Below are 14,349 nucleotides of genomic sequence, written 5' to 3'. Positions count from 1 at the left end.
ACTCGTCGCGGCTTCAAAACGATCGCACGGCACGAGACCGCACGAACGTCCCGCTTGCCTGCGACGGTCGAGTATAGGCTGAACGCTACAGCGCCATCCATTTTCAGGGCTGGTTGCTTCGGCAGGTGAGTTGTTACACACTCCTTAGCGGATTCCGACTTCCATGGCCACCGTCCTGCTGTCATGAGCGACCAACGCCTTTTATGGTCTCCGATGAGCGTTCATTGGGCGCCTTAACTCGACGTTTGGTTCATCCCACAGCGCCAGTTCTGCTTACCAAAATTGGCCCACTTGGCACTCCCATCCGAGCTCCTACTTCATCTTCGAGCAAGAAGGAGATCTCACCCATTTAAAGTTTGAGAATAGGTTGAGGCCATTTCGGCCCCAATGCCTCTAATCATTCGCTTTACCGGATGAGACTGTCAGAATGGCGGAATAAATTCCGTCATGTTTCTCGAGCGCCAGCTATCCTGAGGGAAACTTCGGATGGAACCAGCTATTAGATAGTTCGATTAGTCTTTCGCCCCTATACCCAGTTCGGACGATCGATTTGCACGTCAGAATCGCTTCGGTCCTCCATCAGGGTTTCCCCTGACTTCGACCTGACCAGGCATAGTTCACCATCTTTCGGGTCCCAGCGTGTACGCTCTCAGTGCGTCTCGATAATCGCACGGGGGCTTTCTCGAAACGCCTCGGGAATGCGGCGGGCGTCTGACGACGCCCGCGCATCTTCCCTGCGGCCGGCTCGAGGCCGACCTTTCACTTTCATTTCGCCTCTGGGTTTATCAGTGTTCCCGATGACTCGCGCACATGCTAGACTCCTTGGTCCGTGTTTCAAGACGGGTCCTGTGAGTGCCCAAAACAAAACCACCGCCGACCGGGACGCGTCCCGTCCGAGAGCGCGCCACTAGCCACGGACATCCGAAACGCGACACCCGCGACGCACTGGGCGCCGGGGGCCACGAGAAGGAAGCCGCTGTGACGCGACGGACGCCCTCCGAAGGGGCGGACGCGATCCTCGTTCTCTACCGTCGCTTTAAAACTCGCCCCGGCCGTGGACGCCGCGGCTCCGCCCCGCGGAGCGAGGCGGGACAGCCGCACGGCGCATTCGACCGAGGCGCAACGGGTCGCGGTGTTATACTGAGAGAGAAGTGCACGCGCTCCGGGAGCCCGGCTGCGCACCCGGACACCCCCCGCCCCGACAACGAGTGCCGAAGGGCGGAGGTGTGCGCCGGGACGCGGGCTCCGACGGAAGACACGATGAATCTCTCCGTTCGCTCGTTTGAGTTCCACAGGTTTACCCCTGAACGGTTTCACGTACTCTTTAACTCTCTCTTCAAAGTTCTTTTCAACTTTCCCTCACGGTACTTGTTCGCTATCGGTCTCGTGGTAGTATTTAGCCTTAGATGGAGTTTACCACCCACTTAGGGCTGCACTCTCAAGCAACCCGACTCTGGGGAGAGAGACCGTCGCGGCCGGCTACCGTCACCACGGGCCTGGCACCCTCTGCGGGTAAGCGGGCCCCGTTCAAGATGAACTTGGACAGGCAGCCGTGACTAATGACCGCGCGTGTATATATTACTCTCCTCCCTAACGCTACATTTCCCGGCGGCCCGCCTGGGCCGCAGGATTCAGCGCTGGGCTCTTCCCGTTTCGCTCGCCGCTACTCGGGGAATCCTCGTTAGTTTCTTTTCCTCCGCTTACTGATATGCTTAAGTTCGGCGGGTGATCTCTCCTGATTTGAGGTCGACAACAAAAAAAAATTCATATATATATATAAATATACATATATATGAATAATGTAAACGCTCTCCGGTTTCGCACGGTACCCGCGCGCGACGCAGAGCGCGAAGAAACGCCCCCGCGCGCCGGCCCGTGAGGACCGGCGGCGGGTTTCACAGCGTCGTCGCTAGCTCGAAAAGCGTCTCGGGGGGACCGAGAGAGCGCGCCAAGTCAAATTTGACCGGACGTCCGTCCGGCGCTCGCGCGCCGGCGGACGACAGACCGGCAACACTCTCGCCGAATCTTCTCTCCGAAGAGAGAAGACGGCGAAGTCTGGTCGCATTGTGTGCGCGACCCTCAAACAGGAGTGGTCCGTCGACAAACTAAGTCTTGCTCGGACCGCAATGTGCGTTCGAAATGTCGATGCTCATGTGTCCTGCAGTTCACACTCTGACGCGCATTTAGCTGCGTTCTTCATCGACCCACGAGCCGAGTGATCCGCCGTTCAGGGTAATAGTGTTTTATGATATATATATATATATATATATATTGTTTATCGGTTGCGTTTTTTTTCTTTTTTCTCTATCGGAAAAAAAATTACATTTTTCACAGAATATAGCCGGACGCGGGAATCGGGCCGACAGACCCGCCTCCCGCGACACCGGCAGTCCGCGGTTCGCGGCGGCGCCCTAGGGCGAAATTCCGCCGCAGTGTTTGCTTATTTTGCGCTCTGCGCGTGTGTATAAATATATTTATACTATATAAAAGAATGAAAATTCATTTTATATTATATTTCACAGGAAATGATCCTTCCGCAGGTTCACCTACGGAAACCTTGTTACGACTTTTACTTCCTCTAAATGATCAAATTCGGTCAAACTTTCCGACGCGTCGGATGCCCGAGACGAGCTTCCGCGCACCAGTCCGAAGACCTCACCAAATCATCCATCGGTAGTAGCGACGGGCGGTGTGTACAAAGGGCAGGGACGCAATCAACGCGAGCTGGTGACTCGCTTTTACTAGGAATTCCTCGTTCATGGGGGAGAATTGCAAACCCCAATCCCTATCACGAAGGGGTTTCATCGGGTTACCCGGGCCGTTAGGCCAAGGAGGACACGCTGATCCCTTCAGTGTAGCGCGCGTGCGGCCCAGGACATCTAAGGGCATCACAGACCTGCTATTGCTCAATCTCGTGCGGCTATATATACCGCCGGTCCCTCTAAGAAGATTTTCATTGTACGCCGGTAGTGAAGACCGCGAAACACACTTCCGCGACGCGAACGCCGCAAGATGCGCGCCCGCGGACTCCTGTGATACCGGTTGCACGTCTATTTAATAGGCTAGAGTTACGTTCGTTACCGGAATTAACCTGACAAATCGCTCCACCAACTAAGAGCGGCCATGCACCACCACCCACCGAATCGAGAAAGAGCTGTTAATCCGTCAATCCTTCCAGTGTCCGGGCCTGGTGAGTTTTCCCGTGTTGAGTCGAATTAAGCCGCAGGCTCCACTCCTGGTGGTGCCCTTCCGTCAATTCCTTTAAGTTTCAGCTTTGCAACCATACTCCCCCCGGAGCCCGAAAGCTTTGGTTTCCCGGGAGCTGCCCACCGGGTTAAAATTATGAAACTTCGGCGGATCGCTGGCTGGCATCATTTATGGTTAGAACTACAGCGGTATCTAATCGCCTTCGAACCTCTAACTTTCGTTCTTGATTAATGAAAACACCTTTGGCAAATGCTTTCGCTTTAGTCCGTCTTGCGACGATCCAAGAATTTCACCTCTAACGTCGCAATACGAATGCCCCCAGTTGTCCCTATTAATCATTACCTCTGGTATCAGAAAGCCAACAAAACAGAACCGAGGTCCTATTCTATTATTCCATGCGTACAATATTCAGGCAAGTGTTAGCCCGCTTTGAGCACTCTAATTTGTTCAAAGTAAACAGCCGCGACGGCCCGCCTCGGCGCGCGGCCGCCCGCGAGGACGACCGCAACACACTGGCGGTGGACGCACCGGCGAGAAGCCCCGCAGACGTGCCTGTCGTACCGCATTCGGTAGACCGACACCGCAGGACACAATTTCAACTACGAGCTTTTTAACCGCAACAACTTTAGTATATGCTATTGGAGCTGGAATTACCGCGGCTGCTGGCACCAGACTTGCCCTCCAATGGATCCTCGTTAAAGGATTTAAAGTGTAATCATTCCGATCACGAGGCCTCGGACGAGTCCCGTATCGTTATTTTTCGTCACTACCTCCCCGTGCCGGGAGTGGGTAATTTGCGCGCCTGCTGCCTTCCGTGGATGTGGTAGCCGTTTCTCAGGCTCCCTCTCCGGAATCGAACCCTGATTCCCCGTTACCCGTGACAACCATGGTAGTCGCATAAACTACCATCGACAGTTGATAAGGCAGACATTTGAAAGATGCGTCGCCGGTGCTAGACCGTGCGATCAGCACAAAGTTATCTAGAATCATCTCGAATGGCGACGGACGGGGCGCGAACCCCGCCGCCGATTGGTTTTTGATCTAATAAAAGCATCCCTCCCGTTGCCGGTCAGGACCTCGTTTGCATGTATTAGCTCTAGAATTGCCACAGTTATCCAAGTAACTATGTACGATCTAAGGAACCAAAACTGATATATTGAGCCATTCGCGGTTTCACCTTAATTCGGCTTTTACTGAGACTTGCATGGCTTAGTCTTTGAGACAAGCATATGATTACTGGCAGGATCAACCAGGGAGCTGTTCATTTCTATATCGCTCCAGGATACGAAGGGCGTCTGAGGCGCGACGGAGTCACCCGCCGCGACACGCTCTTTATGTTCGCACCTATATAACTCACATTCTCGCTCGCTCGAGTTTGCACTCTCGCGATTCACGAGTCTGTTCGTTTTACTTTTAAATTCACTTTTTAACAAGTGAACGCTGGACCTGACGAGACGGACCACATGGATCTTCTCTTTGGCCAAAAATTTAATTCCCTTTCGTCAAATATTAACGTACGAGAGCGCACGCCTTCGGCGCGGCAATAGTACAGTCCAAACTGTTACTTGCACAGTACAATTAGTATTTTTTCGCTGTTGGTAAACCTTGAGGTGATTTTCATAAAAATGGCGCTATATAAATTATCCAACCATAACAATACGTGAAAACACGGGCCTGGGACACAACGCGTGGTTATTATAATCACGTGTTTACACGGCTCCGGGATACAAAGCACAAAAAAGGAGTGAGACCCTGTATATATATCCCCTCTCCTCTCTTCATAGTAGTGTTTTTTTTATTTTTATATATATATATTTATTTTTGTTAATCTTTGCTTTTAATTTTTGTATGAAATTGTAAGATTCAATATGTCCATGTATTTATAATTTTCTCAAACTGAACGGTTTGGGTAGGTAGGAAGAAATTGCCTTAAGGCAATATGCCCGCCCTTATATGTATATTTATTGTATATGTATATAAAGTGTCAAATAAATAAATAAATAAATATATGTGCAAACATTGCATTGTGGTTTCCCATAAATTTCCATTATTTTATGTAATGAAGGAGAAATTGAAAATATACAAATTCTTCAAAATAAGGCGATGAGGATATTCAAAAGAAATAACTATTATTATGTCAAAAGAATGCACAAAGAAATTGGCTCGCTCGCAGTAAAGCGGCAAATTAAATATAATGTAGCAATTTTTATACATCAAATAATTAAGAGGATGAATAAAATAAAAACAATAATAAAATTTAACCAACAATGTCATATGTATGAAACAAGGGGTAAAAAAAGATAAGATTAGCAATGAGGAGAAAAACATAATCTCAAAACTCATTGTACAAGGGGTTGAAGCTGTACAGTGAGTTACCTGAAGAAGAAATAAAGGCAATGGAAAAAAGTTAAATATTTATAATTAATTTGAAAAAATATGTTATTGAGAAATTTTGATCAAGAAATTGTAATATTATTAAAAGCTTATATTTTAGTTCTTAAGATGTTATGCACTAACTTAATAAAGCATAAATAAATAAAGGCCAATGTTGGCAAAACTGTCGTACAAAAATGACTTATTGAATCGTTTCAAATAAATAAAGTTTCAATTGATTTAACCCAGCATTTTCATAATTGTGACACGTTTAAGAAACCCTTCACAAAGCGTGAAATTTCACAAAAATGGGCCGGGCACAGGGTAAATTCCACGTGTATTCGGCCGGCACTCAAAGTGTTGACACGAAGGATCTTCAAATGAATAAAAAAGTCTTATAAATGCTTTATAGTGCGTGTTAATGAATATATTTGTATGGTATAAATAGAATTACGTAAGATAAATGTCCCACCGAAAAGTCTTTAGAATTAGTGGGTAGCAAATTGTAACATGTGTTTAAAAATATCAAATAAAGGCTGTTCTGCAGCATTGAAACTAAAATAAAGATGGTTTAGAAGAACTTTCTGAGGTCCATCGTTAATTTTTCTTGTTTTATACGAGCCTCGAAATATATATTTAGTAATAAACACATCAAATAAAGTGATTAAAAATTTCATTCAAAAAACAATATTTACCTGCGTAAACCGCGACTCCTTCGACACAGTCGGCGTTCGTGACTCGGCGCTCCCTCAGTGGGAGGCTGTGCCGGGTCAGGGGAACTCCACGCCCCTCGGGGTGAAGGACTGCGCCGCGGAAGCGGTGTATCTCGGTGCGAGGAGCGTCCGCCTCCACGACGCCGACGAACTCGCCAGCGGTGAAAGTCGATCGCTAAAAAAATACACAATCGTAAGTAAAGGGCGTTTGTCGGTTTCATTCGGAATTTTCACCAGTGGCTGGATTTCATCACGACGGACATCTTCGAACTCATCATCCGTAGAAAATAGAGAAAGCGTGCTTTTCCGACTCGTAGGTTGAGAAACAACGAAGTACTGTTCATCGATCAGCATAGAACAAACTATGGCCTCAATTCTCCAATTACCCGCCTTTGTCCTATTGTTACTTCGAGACAAGAGCATCTGGACTTGTTTGGTTCAAGTTTCCGAGGATTTAAACGAGCACTAAATAAATAGTCCAGATCTCGTCTCGATGTCCCTTATGTTTGTCGATGCTTTTTTTCTTTTTTAAAAAATGATTTAAACTATTCTTTTATTGTAATATTTAAACCCTATAAATTGTATACATGGACAATGTCTTTTAACTAAGGCTTTTAATTGGCTTGTTGAATTTTTAACTAAGGTTTAAAGAGTTCAGTTTGGACTATTGCTACAGATTTTTTACTATTACTAAGGATCATACAACCGGGCCTCAGCCGACCAGCGCAGGGTAACGAGGTATTGCACACTTTTTTTGCTTTGGGCAACAGCAAATCGCACAATGACGAAACGAAAATATTGAAATGTCACTTAGTATATAGTTTATCGAAAAAACGTTCGCTGAACGGGCTAATGGCAGGCAAGTCGATGTTCGGGCAGGACAACGTCTGTCGGGTCCGCTAGTTACTTGTAAACCTCGCAGAGTTAAACTCTGTTCAAATCTGGGATAGCCACCGTAGAAACTTATACCGGCATATTACGTGGTTTAGTGCTGGAATAAGCACGCGGTCTTTTTAATAACTTGTTTTAATAATGTCTGAAATATTATTTGTTTACATGTATTTGAATTGACTGTGATGAGAAAAGAAACACGAATAAACTAAAGCCCTAGTTTTGACCTTCTCTTCTTCCCAGTGTTGACTTCTTTAGGTTTTTGTGTTCCCCATTACGCTGACAAGGCTCCATTTGACTTTGACGTTTGTTTGTTTGTTCTTGTTATAAAGTCGGATGGGGATGTGCAAACGACACACTGATCGAGCAAATAATAATTACGCAAAAAGCTTTAATAAAAATTATCTTAAGAGTCCCAATCAGAACTAGCTCCCTCGGTATATTTTAAGTACAAATTACAAGTAATTGATGTAAGCAATAGACACCATCTTTATATATATATATATATAATTCCTCTGTACGTGTGATGTCACCGTACTCCAGTGGCGAGCGGTGAGTTTTTAAATTGGTAAGCTATGAAAATTCTGATAAAATGTCCATAGCGATAGTATGGCATATAAAAAACAAGTCTTGTATATTTAATAAATAATTCCTAACAAATGGCTCCAGCGGCTAATAGTTTCAGTAAAAATATTTTCTAATGTAGCACAAACATTTGATTTAAAAAATACAATTTAAAAAAACATAATTGCAAAAAAAAAATTGGAACCCCTATGGATTCGAACCTCCGCCTATGTCATTAGAAAGCGACGACCCATCCGCGCAGCTATTTCGCGTTCTGCGCTAAGCGTCGAAAAAGTAATTAATAAACTAAATAATTCATTAGCGCACCGGTGCATCTTCGGCTAAGTCAGACTATTATAACTTGTCTTGAAATAAAACACTATTTCTTAATAAATGATAATAATTTAAAAGTATTCCTTACCGAGTACGATAGTTCACCAAACAAAACATAAATTACGTTTTAAGAATCATTGTTTCATCGACTTTTATATCACATTATTATTCACAAAACGACATAAGTTATACATATTATAATTCTTCATATATATTTATTCTTAACACTATACACTAGTAACGTTTTTATCATAACTCTAACTAAATTTTAAAAGTTTAAATGGATACTGAAGAATAACCTACAATATTCAACTGTCATCGTATGCCCAAAAACGAATTACAATTCAAAAACAATTAGCGAATATTTGTTTTTAAAACCCACTAAAGGATTTATACTATATTATGGATTAAAATATTAATTCGTTTCGATTAAAATATCAAAATATTTATTCATTTTAAAGCAAATTTACTTTCAAACCACCGTAACATAAGTATGATAAATTACTTACGACATACAAAATATATTCGTTATCTCTTTCTTACACATAACGAGTGCGTATATTGTCACCTCCCTTAGACTGTCGTAAGTCAAATTGATGTATTTTAAAGAATACTAGCCCTTATGAAAAAGTATTGAAAGACTAAATTGCATTAATGAAAGCTGCAAGATTTTACTGTAATCGCAAGTGTAATTTTTCGAACGAGATTCTAAAGTTTTAGGTTAAAGACGTATTTGAATTAGTGATTTTAAAGTGAGCAGAGTAATCTCCTGTAATCCAGTAGTTATAATCTTGGCCAATAGAGGCGCAACTGGTCGCTGTATGGAATAAAGGAATATGATATAAATTTACTTACCCAGGAAAAGTAATATATTTTTTTGGTGATGTGTTTTTTCCTAATAATACTACAGTATTATAAAACATTACCTACGATGTCAAAAAAATATGGTCAGCTGCATGTAATCGATTATAAGGAGCATTCGCCACTGCCGTACTCCTAAATGGGGTAGCCGATTTACGTGCGGTTTTCAGAGAGATGTAGATCTTTGCGCTGTGCGTGTTCGTAGATATTAAAATATTCAATCAAATGTGTAAAAAAGAAGTTAGGAGCATAAATTAACATATTACAACAGAGATGAAGAACATTTAAGAGAAGGTAATATAGAAGTCCAGGCATCTACAGGGCTTATGACCTGTCAATGGCTGGTTTAAGTGGCCACTTTACACGCTGTGTAACATTCACCATTCTGCCTATATTTGAACATCTATATTCCTTCAATTCTTTCATCTGTTGATGTTTGTGAAGTTAAAGAGCCGAAACCTTTATTTACGCGGGCGAGATTCATCTAATTGAATTATTTCACCTACATACTAGGCAACGCCTGAAAATTTTTATTTTTTTAAATTTCTAAACTTCTTCATGGACCAGATGGATTTAACAACAATATTTTGAGTTTGTCCAAATTTTTGTAGACTGAATTCAACTCGGGAAGCTGTTAATATTGACATATAACAAAAGAGATGAAGAACATTTAAGAGAAGGTAATATAGAAGTCTAGGCATCTACGGGGCGTATGACCTGTCATTGGCTGGTTTAAGTGGACACTTTACCATTCACCATTCTGCCCATATTTCATGATTATTAAATGATTCGCAATGAAGATAACTTTTATGGGATTTATTTTTCATTATGCCCGGACTGACGCCTGAATTTAATTTTAAAAAAAATCATTTGTATTATTTACCGGCAAGGAGTGCGGGAGGTGACAGCCGTCATCGGGCCGAGGCGACACGGCTAGCCGGGCCGCATATTACGCACGCCTCCCTCGGCCCCGGGAGGACGCGCGGGAGCACTCCGCAGACGGGGGGCTCGGAGAGATTTCACGGACACCGTACGCCGCACCTAGGGAGAGGACACGGACCAAGTGAGCATTATTATTATAGGTGAGCAGAATTTTGTTCAGGAGAGCAGTTGCAAGTTGTAAGATAGTTTCAAATGTATCGCTCAAAGCAAAACCAGAATTAATTGCTGGTTTTTGGATTTATAGGCTTTTGTTAAGGATATTGAGGAACTTCAATGTTTGTGGGAAAATATACGCCTTCCTACCTGTGCATTACATATTTGGGGGACGATGTGTTTCAACTGATATTTTTTTAAGATTACCTTCAACATTTAACACGGAACATTTATAGAAATGATTTAAAGTTCATAGAGTAGACACTATTTACAAAACAAATTCCAGTGTACAAATTTACAAAGAAGAAAAAATAAACAAATTTGACATGAATAAGTCACGCAGATCCCCAAATAATATCAAAGTTATCAAATTTTTATCAAACAAAGAAAACATAGATAAACTAACTGTATTACAAAATAAAGCCTTTAGAATCATTTTGAAAAAAAACAGATATACGAGGGTAAAGTCGATGGTAAATGAAATGAAATTATTAACATATAAACAAAGAATATTTTACAATACAATGATATTTGTTCATAAAATTATAAACTCTAATAAAAAAACAGAATTTTGGAAAAAAATTGATCGGAACCAGCATGAACACAATCACAATACTAGAGAAAAGAACAAAATTAGACTTCCATTTAGAAAAAAGGCAAGGTCACAAAATTCAGTTTTATTTAAAGCAATTAAAAAGTATTACGAAATGGAAAAAAATATTTATGAAGAAAAAAAACATATCAAAATTTAAAATAATGGTCAAGACATATGTGATAAACAATTTATAAATTAAATATATTTGCAATGTTATTATTAGAACACACATAACAATATGTATGATATGTGTGCCCTACTTTAAGATTTAAATAAAAAAATAAAAAAAAAGTTCCTAAATTCCACACAAGTCATGGTCATAATAGTTTTGTTTTCAAAGGAATAAAAAATTACAATAAACTCCCCAATGAACTATAGTCCTTAAAATATAGCTCGATTAGAATGACAGTTGTCCGCAAAAGTGACGACATAACTTTTTAGTAACGTCTAAGGAGTGATTTATATTGACACACGAAAAATCATTGTATCTGAAATGTTTTTTTTTTTTAATACAACGCTTGACATATAAATCAACATAAATATATAAAATCAGCTTTAAAACTAAAAAAAACTAAAAATATATGTTATATGTTCACTAAATTGTTTAGTTTTAATTATTCTATTATTTCATATAGTGTACTTAATAATTATTGTGCACTGCTGTGATTATTTCTGTAAAACATTTTTGTAAGTAAATAAACAAATTTATAAAAATATCACTTCGGCCGAGTATAACAAATTAATATTACCCGCCCCGGGCGTGACCGAGCGCCGACCGTAGGCCGTCCTTCCGTCTGCGGACCCCGCCGGTGGAGGCCGGGGAACACCCTGCGGGAGAAGATCCAACATTAGTTCAGTGGGCCTCTATATTTATTTATTTTTTACACGGCACAAGTGCCTTTTACAATATAACAATATAATGAGTTAGATAGATTTACAAAAATTAAAAACTAAAAAACAAGAAAAATATATACAGTCAAAATCAGTTATAACGATCACGGAAATAGCAAGATCTCAGGAAACATTAGTTGACATTTTAGTTCATGGTTTTCTCCCTACAATTATTCACTGCTATAACGAGCTACTCCTCGGACAAACCCAACAAAAATATTGTCCAAAATTAAAGTAATCTCGAAATAAGAATCCAAGTAATAAAATCTATACGGTCGGCTAACATTAAAAATAAATACGGCCGGGCGCTGGGATCGGATTATGTTTGTGATAGCTATGTAAGTGTCCAAGTACCTAATTGGATTTTTTGCCAACAATATTAAAAAATGAACACACACAGTTTGTAAAAAATCCAAGCTTTGCGAAGTTAGTAAGAGCCGGTTCGGCACATTGTTACAATTTACAGCTGCTTTTGTAGTTTATGAATGACACGCTTGTTTTTTAGATTTTTTAATGTTCTAGGCTTATTTCAATATACAATAAACATTACAAGTGGGCGATATCAAATGAGTTCTAGACCAGATCAGTTAAAACCTAACCCCTGTAAAAAAATCTGTATGAATTATATGTACGCATATGTATTTACTTAGTGACAATGTCCAATAGCGATTGTTTAACTCTGGTATAACGAGTAACGCTTATAACGAGCAAATTCTTCCTCGTTCCGCTGCATATACATGTATGTATGGCAGCATATGAAAGATATAATTGAATAAACACCGGATCATTAGCAAAAGTAGCTTTTGCAAATAGTTTGTTGATCGTTACTATAGAACATCATCAAATATGTATTAAGAGATGATTTGAATTCACAGACTCGAGTTAAAAATGTCCATATAAGAGGTACACTCGTTTCCTAGTCTGCATATAGTTGCTTTGAGAAGGGTGACAATGATATAGACTATTTTGTCTAGTTCTACGTGCTGGTATACTAATATTTATTAAATCTGGGAGTTTGCAACAATCAAATTTAGAATGAATGATTTTACATCAAAATATTAGGTCAGTTATTTTCCTGCAATGCTCCAGAGTAGGTAAATGCAAAAAGTTTAACAAATACATGTAGTCGATCTGTTCTACAATTTTCGTTGGACTTTTTAACATTATTTATGTGAATTTAGTAAAGGGGGACCGTATAGTAGAGTTAAACTCTAATGGGCTTCTAGCCGAGGATAATATTTTAACAAGAGTTTCATTATTTTAACTGATTCAAAATCCTTTATGGTTCTAAGAATGAAACCCAAAGTTTTCATACTTTTAGAAGTAATGTGGTCGATATAGGAGTATGCTACAGACAATCATTTCATGCAAATGAAAGCCACTTAGAGCATTTTACATATGGACCGTGTTCGGGAGTATGTCCAAATGTTCAGACTGGCTGGATTTCCTCCCCAGGATCCCTATTTAGATCTACAATTATCGCAACAGAGAGGGAAAACATTTTTGAGATGGGAATACGTAAATCTAGGCATTTACAGGGCTTATGACCTGTCATTGGCTGGTTTAAGTGGCCGCTTAGCACGCTGTGTGACACTCACCAATCCGTCCATGTCTGAACGTCCACAGTTCCTTGACTCTTCCATCTCTTGACTTCTGTGAAGAGCCGAAACCTCTATCCCGGGTGGATGAGATTCATCAGGCTGAACCGAAGAGAATTTTCCTGTTTTAATACTTCTTCTTTTACCGGGTAGTTGATTCGACTATGTTTCGAGTACGTCCAAACGCTTGCAGACCGGCCGGATTTCCTCCCTAGGGAATTATTCATATTTAAATTTGTCACAACAGAGGGAATACATTTTAGAGAATCGATTCAGCCGGACGAATCTCATCCGCATGATAGAGGTTTCGGCACTTAAAAAAAAAAAAAAAATTTTTGTACAAAATGTTATTTGTACATTGGCGGGGCTTATTGCCAAATGGCAATTTCTTCCAACCAACCAATAAAAAAAAAGTTTTATATTTATAATTAAAGTTACAGAACACATTCAATAGAAAAAAAATATTAAATAGCTAAAGATTTATAAAAATATAAATAAACGTATTTGTTTCTAAATTACCTTAAATCAAAACTATTACTCAATGGGAAAAAGGAAAAAAGAGGAAAAAGGAAAGGAGGAGATAATGTAGTAACACCTCTGATGGTGGATGGGAGATGATTCCGCAGTGGAGCCGCATGGACACTATATGAGTTAGAGAAGAAAGAGGAATTGTGGATGGGTATTAAGAGAGTGCCTCGAGAATTAGAACGAAGAGGTAAACCATGAACTGATAAGCGTCGACGCAGGTATGCCTAGACATCCGTATTCCCTTCTCAAAAATGTTTTCCCTCTCCGTTGTGACAAATGTAGATCTAAATAGGGATCCTAGGGAGGAAACCCAGCCATTCTGCGAGCATGTGGACATACTCAAAACATTGTCGAGTTGGGCATACATTTTAAAGGTTCGCTGTTTTGTTATACATGGAAGTTATTGTTGTAACAATTCTCCAATGTGCGCCGTGAGAACTTTAACTTGTAAGCTATAAAGGAATTACAAAAACATAAATATGAAAGATCTTAGAACTACTTACTATATAATATAGAGAAAAGATCACAAGATCGGTCTAGTTTTTATGTGAGAATAGCAATTAGCGACGCAATAACTAATTGTTTAAACGGACACCATTTTCCACCCGACTTGAGCCGAATGCGACCCGATACGTCCCGACCGCGTGCTTCGGCTGAGCCAATTTTCGGCCGAAACCGCGTCCGAAACTCGTTTTACCGG

General features: G+C 40.8%; 3 non-coding genes across 3 annotated transcripts in view; all 3 read right to left on the bottom strand.

Annotated features, from left to right (window-relative positions):
* Nucleotides 1-1,749, bottom strand: part of LOC148271233 (large subunit ribosomal RNA) — a 4,046-nt gene extending 2,297 nt beyond the window's left edge. The window contains exon 1 of the ribosomal RNA XR_015825156.1: nt 1-1,749. This exon is cut by the window's left edge and continues 2,297 nt beyond it. This is a non-coding gene — a ribosomal RNA (large subunit ribosomal RNA).
* A 324-nt stretch (nt 1,750-2,073) lies between these two features.
* Nucleotides 2,074-2,235, bottom strand: LOC148271232 (5.8S ribosomal RNA). The gene has a single exon (XR_015825154.1). It is a non-coding gene; the product is annotated as a 5.8S ribosomal RNA (ribosomal RNA).
* A 288-nt stretch (nt 2,236-2,523) lies between these two features.
* LOC148271231 (small subunit ribosomal RNA) lies at nt 2,524-4,463 on the bottom strand. The gene has a single exon (XR_015825155.1). It is a non-coding gene; the product is annotated as a small subunit ribosomal RNA (ribosomal RNA).
* Nucleotides 4,464-14,349: the final 9,886 nt, after the last annotated feature.

Source organism: Micrasema longulum, unplaced genomic scaffold, assembly GCF_059751315.1.
Source record: "Micrasema longulum isolate JH-2025_06_02 unplaced genomic scaffold, ASM5975131v1 h1tg003010l, whole genome shotgun sequence".
NCBI classification, from domain to species: Eukaryota; Metazoa; Arthropoda; class Insecta; order Trichoptera; family Brachycentridae; genus Micrasema; species Micrasema longulum.
Note: the sequence above shows the minus strand (reverse complement) of the source record. Positions and strands in the feature narration are given on the sequence as shown.